We start from the raw sequence: 14,950 nt of genomic DNA, 5'->3' as shown, positions 1-14,950 counted from the left end.
AGCTCTCCTGACTTTCCAGTTCAATGCTATTTCCATCACACCACACTGACTCTTGGATGTTTCCACTGACATTAAATGCTCTGAAACCATCATAATCTCTCTATCCAAACAACAACAGCAAAGCTGTGTACTTTTCATAGCAGAACGCATGGAACAGGTCAAGCTTAACATATAATACAGAGTATACAATATCCATATATAACGAGAGCTCATGGTGATATTTTAGGGACCTCCCTCCCAAATACCTAAGTGATGAGCCCCTGAGCAAATATCTAATTCTGATTTTCATTTGGTGCTTGTCTACTGGACACTTCTTGTGCCAATTCTCTGCAGGACGTATTTCTTCTGCTTTCTTTTCTATGACTTGTCATTCCCAGGATCTTTGAAGATCAAGGACATAAATAAACTAAAATAAAAAACACTCCAGGTTATCTGCAATAGCTCAACAGGCCAGCAACCCGGAACAACTGAGCTTTTGGAGAGAATGCGATGACCAGATAAAAAGTCCCTGACCTAATATAAAAGGAAAAAAGGATAGAGAACAAGGTATGGCATGATTCTAATCAATGTGTATAGTTATGTATATGTTTGGAAAACCAGGATAGAAATACATATACATTTAAAAATGAGCTGATGGCCAGGTGTGGTGGCTTACACCTGTAATCATAGCACTTTGGGAGGCTGAGGCGGGTGGATTACCTGAAGTCAGGAGTTCGAGATCAGCCTGGCCAACATGGCAAGGCTATATTTAGTAGAGACTCCTGTCTCTACTAAAAATACAAAAATTAGCTGGCTTGGTGGCAGGCACCTATAATCTCAGCTACTTGGGAGGCTGAGGCAGGAGAATCGCTTGAACCCCGGGGGCGGAGGATGCAGTGAGCCAAGATTGCACCACTTCACTCCAGCCTGCACGAAAGTGCAAAACTCCGTCTCAAAAAAAAAGAAAAAAAAGGAGTTAGTGGCATTTCTTACCTTTCAGATTGGCCAAAAAAAAATTCACCTCTCACCTCTCTTGAATGTTAGTTAGTCTCAGGGGGGTGAGTTCTTTCATACACTGCTGGTAAGAGGATTAATTAGAATGGTATCTGTGAAGGGGAAATGGTGGTCTCCATCAAAACAATAAACATGCACATCTTTTGCCCCAAGCATTTGTATTCCAGGTTTCTATCCTACAAAAATGTTACCACCTATGTACAAAGCAGCATTAGGAGTCATTATAAAAATGTGAAAATAACTGAAATGTTCATCCATAGGGAAAGAGTTGGAAAATCACAGTTTGTCCAAACAATGGAACACGATTCAGTCTTAAAAAAAGAAAGAAGTGGGCTTAGGTGTGGACAGACAAACCTCCAAGAAATATTGCCAAGTTAAAAACAAAAGACAGAAAACAAAAGTAGCAGCATGCTAGATACAGTGTAATCTCACTTAGGTAAAACCAACGCTCGCATATCCCAACATATATATGTAAATTTTCGAAAAACAAATTTACAGAAAAAGGTCTAGCAGGAGATGGCTGCTCAAATTAACAGTGTCATCTCTATTGTGAAGCAGGAAGAACTTTCCATATTTACTCATATATTTTAATGCTTTGATTTTATAGTATGTTGGGTACAAATAACAAACAAACAAAAAAAGGTTAGTAATGACAGAGGAAAACATTATATTGTTAAGTCAAAAAGACAAGCTACAATACAGCATGTACCGGCTGGGCTGAATGGCTTGAAGCAGGGGTGGGAGCAAGACTTTTTATTGTACACTTTAGAATTTGAACCTGTGCTATTTAAAAAAATGAATTTAAATAATTGCTATTTGTAAAAGTAACAAAAAAAAAAAAAAAGGAAAAACATTAAAAAGAGAAAAAGAGAAAATGTGTCCTAAATATTATGAGTGGTTATAGCTGCACTGACAAGTAATCTAAATTTTCTTTAAAACAAACAAATTACAAGACAGAAGATTGGCTCAGCACTCCTTAAGTAAGTAGGAATCCTGGCAGGCTTATTTTCTCACATATATTTCTGCGTTTTCTAAATTTTCTTAAAACAAACTTGTATTACTTTTAAAAATCAGAAAAAAGGAGTACTGTAAAACATATTTAAATTACTTTTAAACAATGCAGTTAAACAGTATTTCACAGGGCAGGCACATGATAAATTACAGAGGCCAGTGGTTTTAAAACACTATCCTCTTTCAAAACTCATCACAACATGGAATCTGATGTGGAATTCAGGTAGCAGTCGAGGTGCTTAGGTGGATTGGGAGGAGCCTTGTGCCCCACTTAGCAGCAGCCCCATCTACCTGCAGAACCCAGGGTTCCAAGAACATCCTTAGGAAATGCACGGTACAGCCAGACAAAGGCTACAGGCACCTGAGGGGTGGGGGACTCTGCGCCGGGATGATCAGTGAGATGGCTGCATGAAAGAGGCAGAAACTGTGCTGAACTAAAAGGCAGGGAGGATGTCAGTGGGCGTGCCTGATGTGAGGATAAATGTTACAGAGGCAGGCTGCAAAGCCCACCCCCATGCCACTGTACTGTGGATGACAGGCCTTATGCAGTGACTCATCAGTGAACAGGGTGGAGGAGGGCTGGAGCCAGACTACGTTCCTGTAGGAGTAGGGAGCCACTGAAAGTTTCTCAGCACACGCCTGACCGGATGAAGGTGGTATTCTTGAAATGTCACTCTCAAGCTGCTGATAGATACAGCCTGCATATCACCCCACCCCTGAGTTACAGCATGGCACTGGCAGCAGGAAGACACCCTCCAACCCCCGGGTCCTGACATTTGGGCGCTTGCGGTTCTATCATCATACAACTGGTGGGTTTTGCCAGGATTGTGCTGTGTTCAGACGACCAGACCAGGCAGGCTCCGGCCCTCCTACACTGCTATCCTAGAAGTAGCCCTCATTCCAGGGGCAGTAGGGTTGGGGTCCCCAAGTCACAGCTCATGGTCCCTCCCTGGCACTGAGACCAGGCCTTTTACTCTACCACTTAACAGCTTGGGCAAGGTATTTAATCTCTCTGAGCTGCAGTGTCCTCACCTGCAAATGGTAATTCATTCATTCATTCATTCAGATATTTACTGAGCATCTGCTCTATGCCAAGGATAGTTACAGAAGCTGGCGATTCAAAGTGACCAAACCAGCCCCAAATTCCTGCCCTCATGGAGCTTCTATTCTAGTAGAGTGTAATATTGCTGCCTGCCTCAGGGGACATGGAGGGGATTAGATGAGATCCATCCTGGAAAACATAAGACAGTCATGATTTCCTTCTCATTATTATTTGCATTCCCTGCGGCACTTGGACCAAGAAGGCACCCAATAAACAGCATCAAACTATTCAGTCTCTGTCCACGAATATAGATTAACCCACCTTGAAGCAAAGTGCAGTTCGTTCAGCCCTTGGCTTAGACTAGCATGATGGTTCATCTCTCTGTGCCCCACCCAGCCAGCACTGTCTCTAGTCCACCTTAATAAACAGGGCTGGGAGGGAGAACGAAGGAAACCACGCTTGGAACCATTCATCACAATCAAGGCAGCTGACAGCTTTGCTAAACCCTGGCTCAGCCCTCATTTCCTTAGGGAAAGAAAGCACAGAGCTATCAGAACCCTTACCTTCTCAGGCAGTGCTGAAAGTTCCTTTTTCGGCCCAGGGTGTCCTGCCTTATATGGGACACGAATACCTGATGGACTGCACGCCAGCCTCCACTGGGCCCCATGGAGAGGACTCAGCCCCTCTAATCAGGCCAATCTGTGGCAAGGTGAGCCCTCATTTGGTGGATTTCAGGGTTGAGTATTCTTTGCAATGTGTCCCTGAGGGCATGTATGAGCCTGGGGCAGGGGTGAGTAACAAGCACAACCAGTACATATCCCAAGTGAGTGGCCAGAAGCATTGGTATCAGTCCATGGGAGAAAAAAACTATAAACCAACTTTAGAACCTCATCCTCAGGGATCCAAGAAAGTGCTCCATCAAAAATCTCCCTGGCAAGTATCTTGATATGTAATGACAACTTCAGCTTTCTTCACCAACTACATGCTGGAGTTCTGGTGCCAGCCTCTATTTTTATAGCCTGAGTAATGCCCGGGCAAAGGACCAATCAAGAATCAGACACAGAGGGATGGGGCACAAGAGGTGATGGCACAAGTGATGGGGCACCTCTCCTACTCAGCCTCCAGCAGCAGACCCTTTAGAGCACAGTCTGGGACAGCAGCCAAGCCCTGCTCAGATTCTGGCCCAAACTCCTCTGCAGACTCATCCCCTCTCACAGCCAGCCCATGAGTTCCACAGGGGCTGGTCCTTTTCTACCTGCAAGACCCTGTAAGGCCAAGCCCCATGGCACAGCAGTGTTGGACGGGTGAATGGCCACACCATCCCGCCCAACTCTGGCACAGTTGATTTGCTGTTCCCCCTTCTCATAACTCAATGTCTACGCCCATTCCACTTTCTTGGCCCAGATGCCTTCTTGACCTGGTTAACTTCTGTTTATCCTTAAACTCAGCTCAAGCACCACCCCCTGGAAGCCTTCCCTGACCCCAAAGCTGGGTGACATCCTCCAATACTGAGCAACCACAGCCCTCAGAGCCTACCCCTCCCACTCTACTCATCAACACGACAGACTCATGTCAGCTTCCTTGCCCGCCTTCCCCAGGGCTGGGTGGACAGACAGCAGAGCAAGCAACAGTGCTCAACAGGTGTGTAGGGGAAAGGAGGGAGGGTGGGAAAAAGGAAAAGTGAGCACCAGGAAGAATGCTGTGGATGGAGTAGCCCCATCACAGAAACCTACAACAAACTAAACAAGAATAAAGCACTACACCCCAGTATATCAATATATCACTCATCAATTACTACTGAGGAAAACTAGCAGGAAGTAGTGGGAAAACACTTTTTAATGAATTACAGGGGAATCAGGTCACTCTTTGCTGTGTCCTCTCCTCCTCTCCAGATGTGGGCTGGGGCGGGGGCTAGAGAGGAAGAGAAGCTTTGGAAGGTTGGGTGGGCAGGGGTACTTGAAAAAAAGGAGCTCTCATAGGCTCGTCTGGCCTTGGGGGACTGAAGACCATTTCCTCTGGGGTAACCTCCTACTGCTGATGTGAATCAACTAGGACACATTCCCACAAAGCTGTTAAGAACATGCCCTGTGTCAAGACAGGGGGATAATGAGGGCCTCCCACTGTCCTACTGAGTCATCTGGCCCAGTTCCCAAAGGTAGGAACAGAAGCAGGGATATAGAACAGATGATCTCCTGGGAATGAAGACGACTCTTGGCTGGAGCCTCTTAGTACAGCATTTCCTTCTAAAGAAAACACCCCCACTTGCCCCTCAATATCCACTCATTCTTTCTTGCTAAGAGAATCCTGAGTTTTTGAGGGGGAGGGGGCAGACAGTGTAGCAGAGACTGCCAGCTAATTGTGATACCCATCTCCTCTCCCTCCTGGGCATGTGGCTGGACCACATTTCCTCCCCTCGGAAGGTATGCTCATGTGACTGAGCCCTGGCCAGTGGAATGTCAGGGCTACTAGTTCAGCACCTCTGAGCCTGGCCCACAAAACCCTCCCACACACCATCCTCCATGTTCCTTCCTCTTCAGCTGACTGAGGCAAACGAGCATGGCAGCCTTGAGAGCCTGAGTCCCTGAATCTCCTTTTGGAGGAGAGCCCCAATCAGAAACGGCCATTTTGGACTGTGTGTGAGCGAAAAGTGAATGCCTACCATATTTGAACTATTAAACATACTTGGTTTGTTTAAGCAGTGAGCCTTCCTCAGTGTGCCCCGCTACATACTCACATGGCCCGTTTAACTGGGGGCAGCCCATGTGATACAGTTCTGGCCATGAAATGTCAGGGGAAGTCTGGTCTGCTGGTGTTTTTTGCCATCATGAAGTAAAGGCCAAGAGAGTAACACAAGTGTCAGTACAGACAGATGTCAGCTGCTGAAACCAACACCAGCAATCACCTATCTTCATGCATTTTGTTACATGACAAAAACAAACCCCTATTTGCTTACGCCACTGAGGCAGGGCTTCCTGCTACTTTCAGCCGGACACTTTCATAACTGATATGTTTTGCAACCACTCACCATTCATTCATCCAACTTTTATTGAGCCCTGTTTCATGCCAGTCCTTGTGCTACAGGCCAAAGCTTTAGAGATGAGCTGGGTATGGCCCCTGCTTTCTAGGGGCTCCCTATCAAGCTGGAAGACAGGCCCATGAGCAGACAATCAGAATACACTGGGAACGGATGCTGTGGTGGCACATGATGTCCCAGGACAGTGTGAGCACTGGGCAGTGGGCCGGCACTGAGGTGAGGCGTTCCCAACTCCCCTTCTGGCATTTGGCACACACAGTAAATAAACACTTCTCAAGCTAAAAAGCAAGTAAAAAGAACTCGAGATCCTCAGCCAAGCCAACTGCGATTACTTAGTGTAAGTCGAGTCGTTAAACACCATCAATTAATGCAGCTGTTTCAAGATAATCAGCAGTCATTAGAGCAAGATGCACAACAGGAGAAAAAAATCATACGCTGCTAACTTAGCAATGCTAGAAATTATGTGAACTGAGGATGAGACAGGTTTGCTTAGATCTTCCTGCCTGCTGACGCTAGCCACCTCCCAAAATATACTTTCTTTCTCGAAGATGATGGTGATTTTTCACTTTGAAGACAGAGCCAAAAAAATCAACCATCCATGCCACGACCTTCGACCATAAATGCCCAAGCTTTGATTTTTCAGGTCTGTGTTTCCATTAGGAACTGCAACGGAGACAGACAAATGGGCGACAAAAGAGGTTCCAGTCTGGGAATTCAAGAGCTGATCACGACCAGAGAAGTCAGAGCACCTGGGGAGCCATTTGTAAAACAGAGAAAGGGTTTTCCCCCTTTTATCTTAATTCTCCCTACATACGTAAGATTGGCATTGTCTGCTGTTTCTTTGTTTTACAAGTGTGGGGCAAGTTTTTTTTTTTTTTTTTTTTTTTTGAGACGGAGTCTCGCTCTGTCACCCAGGCTGGAGTGCGGTGGCCGGATCTCTGCTCACTGCAAGCTCCGCCTCCCGGGTTTACGCCATTCTCCTGGCTCAGCCTCCCGAGTAGCTGGGACTACAGGCGCCAGCCACCTCGCCCGGCTAGTTTTTTGTACTTTTTAGTAGAGACGGGGTTTCACCGTGTTAGCCAGGATGGTCTCGATCTCCTGACCTCGTGATCCGCCCGTCTCGGCCTCCCAAAGTGCTGGGATTACAGGCTTGAGCCACCGCGCCCGGCCTTGTTGTTTTTTTTTTTAAGACAAAACTTCATTTAAAATTCCAGGACATAGGTCTACCCTTGAACAACATGGATTTGAACTGAGCAGGACGACTTACATGTAGGTTCTCTTCCACCTCTGCCACCCTGGAGACAGCAAGACCAACCCCTCCTCTTCCTCCTTCTCAGCCTACTCAATGTGAAGACAATGAGGATGAAACCTTTATGATGATCCACTTCCACTTAATGAATAGGAAATGTTTTCTCTTCCTTATGATTTTCTTAATAACATTTTCTTTTCTCTAGCTTATTGTGAGAATACAGCATATAATACATACAACATACAAAATATGTGTTAACTGACTACATTATCAATAAGGCTTCTGGCTGAGTAGGCTATGTATAGTTACGATGCTGGGGATTTAAAAGTTATACTTGGATTTTCAACTGTGGGGGGCCATGGCGGGGCGCCATCAGTGCTCCTAACCCCCGAGTTGTTCAAGGGTCAACCGTAGTTAAAAATAAATAAAAATAAGCTGGTTGCCACTAAGATAACTGATGACTGGTTTTCCAATCTGACTGCTGACTTATCGGTATGAAGTATTCCAGTGTATGTAGAGTACAAGCTGGGCTAATCACGCTCAAACGAGGCAGAGAAGCACTCGAGTTCCTGAAGCAGCAATCACAGAAGGATTTTCTGGTCGACAGCCCATTGCTGGAGGCTGTGCCAGCTCCGTGATGGCAGGTGCTAGTCGGGCAGGCTGCCATGCTGGGGCCTCTCTGTAGGATGCACAGAGCAAGCAAAGCGAGGTCTGAGGAGGAAGGACTTCTCTTTCCAGCACCAGTTAGCAAACCCATGCCCGTCGACATAGTTTCTTTGGGTCAAGAAGTTTCTAGCTACAGCAGACACAGGAAATGCGGTGTTCTGGCTTCCTGCCTCTGGCTAGTCCCCTACCTGCTCTCAGGAGCAGCTGTGCCATTTCTTGCTAAGATAACTGGGTCTCTGATAGTACCAAAGGTTTCTGGGGCTGCTGAAGAGCCAGTCCAGTCCAAAATAGTAGCCAGGGCAGCATTCTGTCAACCAGGACCAAAAATAGTGCTGGCAAAACCAGGTGAATAAACAGATCTAGGATCTCTTATCATGCTTCCCACTAACAACCTGTGGCCAAGAGTGACAGTTAAAACAACCAGCATGTGTCAGACACAGACAAGTCAAAATGAGTGCCTGTTTCAAAGAGCTGGCAAGGTCACCACCCCATGGTCAGCCCTTTCACAGCCTCTCATGGCTGTAAGTGAGCAAGTGACTGGAAATCAGTCTGCACCACCGTTCACATCCTTCACCACAAACTGAAGTATAATGTCCTCTGTTCCATGAGGACAGAGACCATCATCCTGTATCCATCATCTCAGTGCAGTCATTTGGCGCCTAAAAGGTAATTTTAAGAAACGAATGAATAGGAATAGCAGCTAACATTTTTAAAGCATGTACCATGTGGTAGGTGCTTTTCTAAGCCCTCATCATGTATTATTATATTTCAGTTTCACAACAGTACCATGAAGTAGGTATTATTATCACCACCCAAATTTTACAAATAAGGAAACTGGCCCAGAGAAGTAACTTGCTCAAGGGTATATCGCTAGTAATGGTAGATCCAGGGTTTAAAGTCAATTTGGCCTCTGAAGGTACACACTCAATCACTGCACTGTGCTGCATACACAACCAACTCAGGTACTCTAGTATTAGGAAGTCATCAACAGAGAACCGCTGACATCCACAAACCTTGAAAAGTCCGTCCAGGTTTCTGGATACTACATATACAGTTTTTGTTTGTTTGACTTGTAGAAAATTTTAGAGAAAACCAATACTTACTTTCACCCCTAAGAATAGGACCACCTACAATTATCAAAAAACTATATAACCACATCCAGTTATCAAGCAACTGTGGGCAGGAATATCTAGGTTTACATAGTATTTCTCTGCTTAAGGGATCTAAATTCTAGAGGAAGCCTTTTAACAATCCCAAGGTCCCATCTTCCCATCTCTAAGCAGATCGCAGGCTTACTGGATCAAATGAGATCATGGACAAGGTTCATATTTATATCTCTCCATGTTTTAATGATATTCAAGCTTAATAGTTTCTGTAAGTCCTTCCATTACTATTTGAGCTTCCAAAAATTCATGCTACAACTTTACTAACTTTACGGTAATTCAACTGCCACTTTCATTTTAGAAGCATAAAGCCTTAACCAGACAGTAAATGTTTAATTCTAACTAGATTCTCCTATGTCTGCAGAGGACAAACTTAGCAAGTAAGAGCTTCATTTTATTTTACAGTTAAAAAGTTCAAAATGATACTGCTATATCTCTGAAGGCCTGAAGGTTGGTGTTGGATCCAAGAATGAGGTAAGCCTAGGAAAGCAAGCTGTGGTTTTGTTGGTTGGAAAGACACATGTCCCTGAATAATTGAGGGGTGGGACAAATAGTATTCAAAATGATTTGTAACTTTAATGTAAATGATGGCTGTAACCACAAACAGAAGTGGAGGAGGAAAGGGGAGTGGAAGTATCAAAACCAGGTGCAATCATTTTCATCTTAATATGCTTTTTAATTAATATGCTATTGATTACAGCTCTTTCTAAGGAAGTTGGTCAAGCCCGGGGGCAGAAAGGGTGGCAAGCAGGTGACAAAAGGATGCCCTGTAAACTGAAACATGAATGTGTAAATTGGGGAAATGATTTTGCAAATACAAAGAGAATTTTAAAGTTACTACAGTCTCTACTACTAGATGTTTGAGTTCCCCCAAACTCTCCTCCTCCCCAGAGTACACAACTCAGAGGGAGTTCCACTGATGGAGGGAGGGGCAGATGCATGCACAGATGACTTGGCCAAGGGGATGAGGTGATGGCTGCCTCCTGACTGCAGGAACTACTCCCCAAGCTGCCATCCAGTTCTTCTTCTATGCCTTTTAATCATTAACTTCTTCCACACTCCTGAGATTGTTCCTGCTATCACTGCAGATTGAACTTTTTCCAGAAGCCAGTGGCTTCCCCAGCCAAAGTCCAAGAAGGGTCAGAGAAGCCTGCCAGTGTTGAGGGTGGAGGATAAACAGGCCAGAGTCTGTGGTTCAGTTAGGTGTTAGTTGGCTAGGGCCCTCCTACCTTTTGGAGTCAGAGCAGAGCCTGAAATTCATTCTGGGTTCACGGGTGCCTCCTCGTGGCTGCCATGCAGCATCTCCAGGTTGAGAGGCTCCAATGGGCCCTCGCTCACCTGCAAGGCTGCGCAGCAGGTTCAAGAAGAGTCCCTGGGAGATGCTTCTGTCAAAAGGCCCACCATCCTACTAGAAAGCTGCCCCCTCTTCTTCACCTCCTAAGTACAGGTGCACAGACCTTCCAAGCCACTGCTCCTTTTGTCAATTACCTAGACTCTCTCCTCAGCGCCTCAGGTGAGATGGTCGTAATTTGAAGCGGCCAGGAGGGCTCTCCAAGTGGCACCCTGTCTCCCTAGGAACTTCCTCCATTGGAAAATGGGGGATGTCGAAGGGGTCTGGGGCTACAGCTCAGGGCCTATAAATTAAGCCATGGTAAAGTGGCTTCCCAGGCCAAACCCCAGATCAATCTTGCTCAAACCATTATTTCCAAAAGGGCACACACCTCATTCAAAAACTTCAAACAGCTCAGTGCTCTCCTACTGTGCTAAGCCCAAGTCTCAGCTGGCTTTCAAGGCCTTCTCAAAACCAGACTGATGGGCCCAGCAAATGGATTTCAGATTCCCATGGGTCCATTTTTCCTATCTCAGTGACTTTGCTCCTAACTGATAACCCCTACACTGGAATGTGGGCACACTTCCTTATCCACCAACCAGGAACCTTGTCCAGGGACAGGTTCTGGGGCCGAAATCTCCCCCTATGAATTTTCAGGACCTTGAACATTCTCCCATCCTTTCTCCCACCCACCTCTAGATAGTAGTCTCTTTCTCCTTCTCCTCCCTTTCTCTCACTTGCAGACTGCAGGCATTAATTAAACCTCTTCTACAAAACAGATTTTCACCAGCTGCAGGAATTCTGAGCCAGATCTGAAGACAGAGACAATCTGGGTAAGAAAGATAAGTTCGTGACAGCCAGGGGCAGTGCAGGCTTCCACAGTCAAGTGGTAGAGTCAATTTTAGCCCTTTCCAGATTCCCCAAAAAAAAGGGGGACATGAAGTGTTCCCACCCCCTCAGCACTTGGCTGTACTGCCTGGGGCTGGCCTTTGACAGACACCTAAGAGCTGGACCTTGCCCCATCTGCCAGTGGGTCATAGCCACCTCCAAGAGACCAAAGCACTGGCTCAAAACACCAACCTCCCTCCCACCAATACAGCTGCAAGCCATAGAGCCAGGAATGTGCAAGAAGAGGCACTCCCAGCCCGCCACAGGAAGCAACACCTGTGGGGCTCTGCAAGTGGTACCCTGTCTCCCCGGGAGCTTCCTCCATCAGTGGGCAGGGATAGCAAATGTTAAAGGGGACTGGGACTACAGCTCTGGGCACTCTAGGTGAAGCTGTGGTGGGCTCAACCCTCAGCAGACAAACTTAGTAGCTCCCAAGGGTGCCCACCACCACCCACCCCAATTCTTGAATGAAGACAACTGATTTTCTTCATAGAAATCCTGGAGTCCCCACTGAGGTTAATGACCCACCATCAGAGCCTGATGTGTAGATCGCACTCCCTGCCCCAAACACACGCAAAAATGAGTTTGTCTCTAGTGATATGACACATTTTAAAAAAACAAAAACAAAAACTGCTGAATTTAAGGGTAACATTTTGAATGCACAGCGTAGCAAAGTGTAGAAGATATTGGTTGTGAACTCAGACTAATTCACGGGGCATCCATTTTTTTTTCTCACAAACACTGAGTACCCCATGTGGTAGATGGGGCCGAGGGAGGGGGGGAGACCAGGCAGGGACCTGGGGCCCCAGAGATGGTTCCACCCATCCCTGAAGATGCTCCTGCACAGTGAGGCATCTGACAGTGACTCATCACAGAGCGGTGTAGGGAGGGCCAAGGAGAAGCCCACAGGAATTTCTGGACAGTCAGAGAGACCCTACTGAGCCCCAGTGTGTCCTTGGGCTACTTATCTAACAAATAGTGAAGTAAGATTGAGCTAATTACTATTCAAGCTGATCAACAGAAAAAAGAGTTACAGATATTGCAGTTCCACAAACACTCAGAGTGCTGTGCTCCAAAGACCAGGTGGCCCACGCTGTTCCTGGTGCCCAAACGCAGCCTCCCAACACATCAGTGAGGGTGGGCTGGTCAGGAGCCAATCCCTAACAGAGAAGTTTCCCCTACACATCCTTTCTCTGAGACAAGCAATTAATTTAATCCAGGACTTAATGAAAGCCAGGAGAAAGGATGGAGCAGATTCATATACTGGCTTTCAGGCTGTCCCATGCATCTCCACCTCTCTCCAGGGACCACGAGGGTTTTTTGTTTGTTTGTTTTAGACGTTGTTTTGCTCTTACTGCCCAGGCTGGAGTGCAATGGCGAGATCTCGGCTCACTGCAACCTCCGCCTCCCGGGTTCAAGCGATTCTCCCGTCTCAGCCTCCCGAGTAGCTGGGATTACAGGCATGCGCCACCACGCCCGGCTAATTTTGTATTTTTAGTAGAGACAGGGTTTCTATGTTGGTCAGGCTAGTCTCGAACTCCCGACCTCTGGTGATCCGCCCGCCTCGGCCTCCCAAAGTGCTGGGATTACAGGCGTGGGCCACCGCGCCTGAGGCTTTTTGATCCATCTGCTATAATCCCCCTTCCCACAAATGTCCCGATTGGGCACCAACACCTCTGAGGAGGGTAAGTTGTTGCCAAGCCCGACCGCGGTCGCGCCCCGCACTGCCAGCTTCACACCCACGGGCCTTCTGCAAATATCAACAAACGAACCCATTTGTGGAGCACTCTCCGATCCCCCATCCACCCCCCTACACTTGCCCATTCACAGCTCGATCTGATTCCACCTCTCTCCTAATTTTACTTGTTGAATGCTTACAAAGGATCCCTGCCTTCCCACAAAGACACTGGCTGGCCAGGCGGTGATAACCTCACTCTCCCACAGAGCCCCCTCGCAATCGCTGAACTCACAGCCGAAGCGGGAAATATGGCTCCACGTCCTGCACCGCGAATCCTTTACCATCCACAGGTACAATTTAAAAGGCAGCTGCGGCTGCAAAGCAGGCAACCTACCCTAAGCAAATCCATTCATATTCTCTCTCTCTCTCTCTCTCTCTCTCTCTCTCTCTCTCTCTCTCTCTCTCTCTCTCTGTCTCTGTGTGTGTGTGTGTGTGTGTGTGTGTGTGTGCAGGCAACCTACCCTAAGCAAATCCATTCTGTGTGTGTGTGTGTGTGTGTGTGTGTGTGTGTGTGTGTGTGTGTGACAAACCCAGCTTATTTAAAAGATCAGGACATATGCAAGTTCACCAGCAAAAGCAACGTCGTGGGTCTACACCACATGGTCCTAACCTGCGCATCCAGGAATGTTAACCTGCACTCGGGCTGCCCCGCGGCCAGGCCCGGGACTCCCGGAGGCGTCAGGCTGCAGGTGGCTGCCAAAAGGAGCCAGCCCCGTCTCCGGGAAAGGCCGCGAAGTTGCGGCCGCCTGCTTACCTGGAGACCAGCCGGCTCAGGACCACCCGGGAAGGGGTATCCTGGGAGCTTGAATCTCGGCTGGAATCCGGCGGCGGGAGTGCGGGGTCCGTGCGGGAGAGGGCTGAAGGGGCAGGGGCGAGGTTGAGGCGGGCTCCGCGGGACAGTGCGGGGCTGCAGGGGACGAGGGCTTGGAGACAGAGCCGGGGGTTCGCAGCGGGCGTGAGACGGCGCCAGCGCTGGGAGAGGGGGCTACGGGGCGGGCGCTGGGGCTGGGACACCGGGCGCACGGGGGGAGTGGCAGCAGAGAGGGCGCAAGTTCTAGGCTCTGGGGCGAGCGGGGGAATAAAGGAGGAGGCTTAGTCGCGGGATTCAGACCCGACGCTTCGAAGCGCCCCCAGCCTTCCCGCCCCTCTCCCACTGGCGAGTTAGGGGTACCCCGTCAGTCTTCCAACCCCGGACCCCGGATGCCCACCCGCCTCGAGCTTCTGCGCTGCTCAGCCCCAACGGCAACCGCCCCGGCCCAGGCCCGCGCCGCACTCACCGCCCATGGTCCCAGGCCGGCCCCAGCTCCGCCGCTGCGCGCCCGGCTCGGCGCTCGCCGCCAGCTCCTCCCGGCGCTAGGGGAGGCGAGGGCGGCACGCACCGGCCACCGGGCAAGTCGCGGGGCCCGGCAGCGCCCCCTGCCGACCCCGCCGTGCCCCGGCTCAGCTCGGCCCGCCCAGCACCAGGCGCCCCGGAGCTCCGCCCTGGAGGCGGTGTTGCCGTGAGACTGGGTGGGGGCGACCGCGCGGGGTTGCTGGAAGACGTTGCCTCTGGGAGGCCCAACACAGCCCCGAGAGACTGGTCAGTCTGCAGAGCCCTCGGCGTGCAAAGCCACGGGCACGGACACGCCAAGCGCGCGGGGACCACGACCACAGACGCGCGGGGCCCCTGCGCGCTTCACAACTCCCGACCTACGGACGCGCGCCAAGGCCCAGGAACACAGCCCTGGCCGGCCCGGGCCCTGGTGTGGGTGCTTTGGGGCCACGTGCCTGCCCCGGCGCCGCTGATCCTATTGCCGGGTGGGCGCGAGCGTCTGGAGTCAGCCTGCTGCCACGTAG

At 48.9% G+C, this 14,950-nt stretch overlaps 1 protein-coding gene across 3 annotated transcripts in view; it reads right to left on the bottom strand.

Annotated features, from left to right (window-relative positions):
- The window catches only part of PXYLP1 (2-phosphoxylose phosphatase 1), a 66,783-nt gene extending 52,320 nt beyond the window's left edge, over positions 1 to 14,463 (bottom strand). Inside the window, exon 1 of one of the 3 annotated variants that reach the window (XM_045386871.3) lies at positions 14,392 to 14,463. The gene's annotated coding sequence lies outside the window, so the exon portion shown is untranslated. Of the gene's footprint in view, positions 1 to 13,346; positions 13,474 to 13,868; positions 14,047 to 14,391 lie in introns of those variants that run through there. The other 2 variants (XM_045386872.3, XM_065540003.2) reach the window with 2 other exon arrangements.
- Positions 14,464 to 14,950: the final 487 nt, after the last annotated feature.

Source organism: Macaca fascicularis, chromosome 2 (genome assembly GCF_037993035.2).
Source record: "Macaca fascicularis isolate 582-1 chromosome 2, T2T-MFA8v1.1".
NCBI lineage: Eukaryota > Metazoa > Chordata > Mammalia > Primates > Cercopithecidae > Macaca > Macaca fascicularis.
The sequence above is the reverse complement of the archived record's forward strand: the minus strand, read 5'-3'. Positions and strand labels throughout refer to the sequence as shown.